Below are 6121 nucleotides of genomic sequence, written 5' to 3'. Positions count from 1 at the left end.
AGGTGGAAGGGTGGACCCGGGCTTCCTGCCTCCTTAGCCCGGGACCTTCCCCCTGCATGTGTGAACCGTTAGGGAAGAAGCTCCCAACACCAGAGTTTTTATTTCTTTGTAAGTTTTTTTTTTTTTTTTTTTTTTGGCCATGCCCTATGGCATGTGGGGTCTTAGTTCCCCGACCAGGGATTGAACCCACGCTTCCTGCGGTGGAAGCGTGGAATCCTAACCACTGGACCGTCAGGGAATTCCCCTTAACTTTACATTTTGAAAGAATTTTAAAATATAGAAAAGTTGTAAGAATAGCACATAGAACGCTGGTGTCCCCTTCGTAGATTTTCCCTTTGTTTCCATTTAATTCTCTTGCCTCGTCATTCCCTTTTCTTCCGGATCTACCCACCCATCCATCCCCCAACCCCCTCATCCATTCATCTCTTCGTCCCCCGTGCACTTATCCATCCATCCATTCGCCCCATCCATCTCCCCATCCACCTGTCCATCTGTCCATCCATCCATCTGTCTGAGTAGGTTGCAGAAAATATGCCTCATGACCCCTAAGTACTTCAGTGTGTATTTCCTAAAAACAAGGACTGTAGCCACAGTGTATCTATCAAAATCAAGAAATGAACACTGATACGATGCCATCATCTAATCTACAAATCCTTTTCAAGGGTTTACTGACTGTCCCCAGAGTGTCCTTTATAGGAAACAACCAGCCAGCCACAGTCTCAGGGCTCCGTTCCATCCTGGCCCAGGATCTCGCTGTGTTGCGTTGTTAAGACTCTTCAGGCTTCAGCCCTCGTTTCTCAGTGTCGTCTTTCATGACCTTGCCTTCAGGGAGGTACAGCCGGTAATTTCGTGGACTGCCCTCAGCGTAGGTTTGTCTTAGTTCTCTTCTGGATTTGACCTAGGCTAAGCATTTTTTTTTTTAACATCTTTATTGGAGTATAATTGCTTTACAATGGTGGCTAAGCACTTTTGGCAGAAATACCACAGACGTGACACCGTGTATGAAATATAGCTTACCTCTTAATTTTTTGATTTGTATCGTGCTCACGAATTCCTATTTGAACGCTTATTATCATTTATTTTGATGTTGGAATTATCCCTGATTTGGCCAGTTCACACTGGCTCTTGTGTCCCTTTGATGCCTCCCCATCAGTCGTTGAGCACTTCCTGCTTTCTGACACGATGAGGTGGTCCAGGCACATGCTGTACTTCCTTCACCCCAGCCTCAGAAGCAGCCATTTCTCCAAGGAAACCCGTTTCCTTCAGTGAAGAATGGTATTTAGAAGCCGAGATCTGGGCGTTAGACGTGCTCATTGTTCCTGGAGTGCCACTGCCTCCCGTCCCTCAGGAGACAGATCTGGGGAAAGCGTGTGTGTGTAACTTTCATGTATATACACATACATGTCCCCATGTCTTCTCGAGAACGATGATTTCACATCGATGCCTTCAATTACAGCCCGACACCCCAGGGTGTATTCCAGCTTCTCCGTACTTGTATCTGCTTCCTCTGACAGTGCGGAGGTTGGTCCCCATCGTCCTCAGTACATTGTGCCCATTCGCCCCGTTCCCATGCGTGTAACAAATCTCCCTGCTGTGCTGGCTGCCCCCTCAGCCTCTGTCCCTTCTCGCCGCCTGAGCCAGCAGGTCCCTCCCTGCCTGTGCCCAGCAGTGCGCCAGCTGAGAGCTCCCTGGTCCGTGGAACGAGGATTCTTTTAAAAATCCTTTTGCGCCAGGAGTCGCAGGAACTTTCACTTACTAAGCCTCTGCCATTTGGCTTAAGTTTCCTTTTCCTCCGGTGTGTACCTTCTTCACTTCCCTTCCTGTCCTGAGATAGTTTAACAACATTACATTTTTCCTTCTTCGCTTCCCATAGAAGTCGGGCCTTTCCGCCATTTTTCTCTGATCCCTATTTCACGCTTTTTCATTTAGGAGCATCTTCTGGTTTGAGGACGGCATGAATTTTTCTTAGATTTTCTGCTCTAGAAAAAAAAAAAAAAGCCTCTTTGTTCTTGGGAGAAAACAAGAGTTGAGTCTTTTTTTTTTTTTTTTTTTTTGCGGTACGCGGGCCTCTCACTGTTGTGGCCTCTCCCGTTGTGGAGCACAGGCTCCGGACGCACAGGCTCAGCGGCCGTGGCTCACGGGCCCAGTCGCTGCGCGGCACGTGGGATCTTCCCGGACCGGGGCGGAACGTGCATCGGCAGGCGGACTCTCAACCACAGCACCACCAGGGAAGCCCCAAGAGTGCATCTTAAACTTCAGATGCTCTGCTGTTGCTCTGGGGCTGAGGGTCCCTTGGGACACCCCCAGATAGTGCCCCCTGGGGCCTGGCCTGGGGCAATATCAGAAAGACATGCCAGCCTTTTCTTCAGCAGCTCTGAGAAGTGGAGATGGTAGGTTCTGGAAGAGAAGAGGCTCTTAGCTGGAGCAAGTGGATGCCCAGGGCAGCGCCCTCCAGCACTGACATCCAGGTCCACAGATGACCCGGCTCACTGCAGAGTCCTTCCCGCAGCCTGGGAATGAGGTCAGAACCAGGGGCGACACTGCACCGAACATTCCCTTGTCACCACCCAGGACCACCCGCACGGGAACCACCCAGCACGTAGTAGCAGAGGTCTCAACCCCAGCCTCGGGGACGTAGTCCCCTGGGCTCAGGTGCCGCTTGACTTTATTGCCACCATGTCACTGTTAGAGACACACCTGCAGCCACACTCCAGAGCAGAGAGGTCGGACACCTGACCGTGACTGGTGTGTCCCTTCTGTTTCCACGGTTTCAGGACTCCGCGTCCAAAAAGCGTTAGGACATCGTGGGCGGGTGCAGATTCCTCCTGAATCCCCGCCGGGCAGAGGGCGGCAGCCATTCAGCTCCTGGTGCGCTCCCGAGATGTCTGGGTGCGGAGGGCTCCCTCGGCAGACAGCTGGCTTCCCACCTGAGCCCTCCTCTCTGCAGCACTGACTCGCCAGGAGTCACCACCTTCCAGGTCTCTCAACCTGGTTCCAGTTCTCCGGGGCCTTTGTCTGCTGGAGGTATTTCACTGTCCAGTATCTTGGGTGAGGCAGGCAGTGTGATTAAGGCCTCCTGTTGACACGGCAGCAGAGAGAAAGTGGGCCTTTGCAGACGCTGGCATTCAGCAGAGTCCTTGCCCCTAAGCTTACGCTTCGGTGGCCGGCTTATGGAAAACTTTGACTCTTGGCCCTGGACAAGTTTTCCTCCCCACTCGGCCTCCCCTCCTCCCGTCCCCTTTTACCCTTCTCCCCTTCCTCCCGCCTTCCATTCCTCCCTCCCTCCTCTCTCCTCCCATCCTTACCTCCCTCTCTTCCTCTTTCTCCTCCTCCTTTCCTTTACGATTATCCTATGAGGTCAGGGGCTCAGGCTCTGCCACACAGGACCTGCACGACCTTCTCAGGTGCCGGAGCTCTAGGCATTCTGTTGTGTCCATATGCGCCAACATCGTGATCAGGGGACAGTGGCCCTGATGGTGACTGTTGAGTGAGAAGAGGCACCGGGTGGGCAGTATTCCAGGCAGTGGTGCTAGTCATAGCTTTGGGCCCCCTTGGCAAAGAAAAGTATACTGCTTCATGTGCCAGTGTCAGGGATGGCTGGATCCAGGTGTTCACAAGTGTCACCCTTCCCCGGTGTTGGTTTCATTAAGGGGCAGGCAGACCCCTTGCAAAAAAAAAAAAAAAAAAAAAAAAAAGGCCCTGGCCTCTCCAAGCTTAAATAACCTCAGTTCGAGGATCCCAGTAGAAAGAGGACTTATTTCCCCCAGTATCTGCCCCTTCCCAACCCCCAAATTACACATCATTCATAGAAACTTAGACACTTTTTTTTCTCCCCACATTTTAACAGCCCTGGGAGAGTAGATGGCATCTTACAATTGAAGTTGGCAGCATTTTTTTCTCTTTTGGAGGTGCTTTAGGTAATGGTACATTTTATCATTCGTGGCATCACAGAATTGCTGTAATATGGTGGCCTCTGTGCCTGGTAGTGCCATTCCTAAGACCAGTTGTGGTAGCCAGGGGAAGAGAACATTCTCGTTGGCAGGCTGGGTCAGGCTGGGCAATCTCAGCCCGGAACATGGGGGTGGTAGTTTCCTAAAGCAAAATCAGGACACTTCTGCTGAAAAAGGTAGATTAGAGGCTGGGCAGTGACAGCTACAGGTGTCATCACACAGGGACCCCCACAGAGAGCCCTCGGAAGAGCTGGAACCACCTGGGGACCTGAGCTGCATGTGGAATGGGTGTCTGGGCATCTTCTCAGGAATGGGACAGAGGGATCCCTGATCCAGGCCCCTCTCAGAACCCCGGGAGAAGGGCAGGGATGTCCCGGAAGGACCACCGTCAGCCAGGCCGTGGAGACAGTACCCAGTGGCTTCCCAGACACAGTGGGTGTGTCAGAGAGCAAATCTTGGGGTCACCCACTAGATGCATCAGAAGTGGGGGAAGAGCCCCTGTTCCCAGGCTCCGTGAGGTCGTCACCACCTCTGGAGGGAACAGGAGTCATCCCTAGCTCCTGAACTTTGCCTGGAAGGGGAGGTACAGAGCCAGGACCCCTGCCCTCCCCAAGCCAAGCCGGACCTGAGAGGGTGCCCACCTGATTGAAGGGGACGAAGCCACCGAGTAACGGAAAGGCTTGTAGGAAAAATGCCCTTGCTCCGGTGACTGCCCCTGGGGGCTGCGGGAGGGAAGAGCGTTCCAGAGCCTCCCAGGTAACTGCTGTGGACCATGGTCCTGAAAGGGTTACACAAAGAGTAAGTTACCTGCCTGACTGTTGGAAAGCGCTAACATGTATAATAAAGATGTTTATGCTACGAGAAGCAAGCTCGAATTAAAAAGAAAAGAAAAACGTTTGGCTGCTGGATGAGGGTGAGAAAACAGTGCAATGGGAGACAAGACGGCCCAGGGCAGGGGGCGTCCCTGCTGGTCATTTCACACCTACGAGCACGTGTACGGAAAAGAATAAATGGACAGTTGTGTGTAGCTCCAGTAAGATGCTCGTCAGTCTGCAGGGTGCTGCCCCGGAGCGTGAGGGCCCAGGGTGCTGGGGGAGGACACCCACTTTCTATGACACGTGTCTGAGCTGGGTGCTCAGAGCCTGGAGGTTTCCTCAAGCTGTGGTCCCTCGGTGTCCACCAAAGAAGATGAGGTCTCCCTCCTTCCTCCCTCCCTGAGTCACTGCCTGGGCTGGTCGGGCCACCGGACAAGCGAGCCCCAGCTGAAGTGGCACCTGGCGGGGACAGTGAGTGTGGTCGGTGGGGAGGTGGCCCCCGCTCGGGAGAAAGCTGTCTCTTGGGGACACTGCTGCCTCCTCCGTGGGCTGTGGCCACGGGACCTCCTTTTCCTTTGGTCTTTCCTGGGTGGCTGTGGGGAGAGAGCCCTGCTAATTAACCAACCAGCTCCCCAGGACAGGAGGCATCTCCCCATCTCTCAGCCTCTCCCGATGCTTCCGGGAACAAAGCCAGCTGAATGTGTTGATCTGACATTAAAAACGTCAGTCTTCAGGGGTGAAGGTACCAGATTCTGAAGGGCATAGACAGACACAAGGAATCCTCAGCATCCTCCTGGGGGCCCTTAGACGCAGACCTCTCCCAGCCCCCTGCTCCATCAAAGGCGGGACACGTTTGAACCAGACGTGCCTGGACCCAGTGACCCCCGGTGTGTCTGGAGTGGTGTTGGGGGAAGGAACTCAGTGAGGGGAAATTAGGCCAATTCTCTAACCTCGCAGGTGAGAGTGGCGCCTCCCCTGCCCCTCTAGCCTCTCTCCCTTCTCTCAGCACCCAGCACCTCTAGGCAGGAAAAGATCTATGGCCCTGACAGTTAAAGGTCCCCACCCTCCATCATCCTGCAGAGACACCTGCTCATTGATAAACCTGGCCCACGCACACAGGGCTTCCAAACATCACTTACTTACTCGTGTCAGGAAGATAAACAGTGAACCCTCACAAGAAAGACAAAGACACCACCCCCAACCAGCCCAACAAGCAGAGAAAACAATCACAGAAAACAAAGTATGGAGAGAAAACTTAAAAATCTACAATTATCTCAGAGAGAAAACAGAAGATTTTTTTTGATATGGACCATTTTTAAAGCCTTTATTGAATTTGTTACAATATTACTTCGGTTT

The sequence above is a fragment of the Orcinus orca genome, chromosome 5 (assembly GCF_937001465.1).
Source record: "Orcinus orca chromosome 5, mOrcOrc1.1, whole genome shotgun sequence".
NCBI lineage: Eukaryota > Metazoa > Chordata > Mammalia > Artiodactyla > Delphinidae > Orcinus > Orcinus orca.
Note: the sequence above shows the minus strand (reverse complement) of the source record.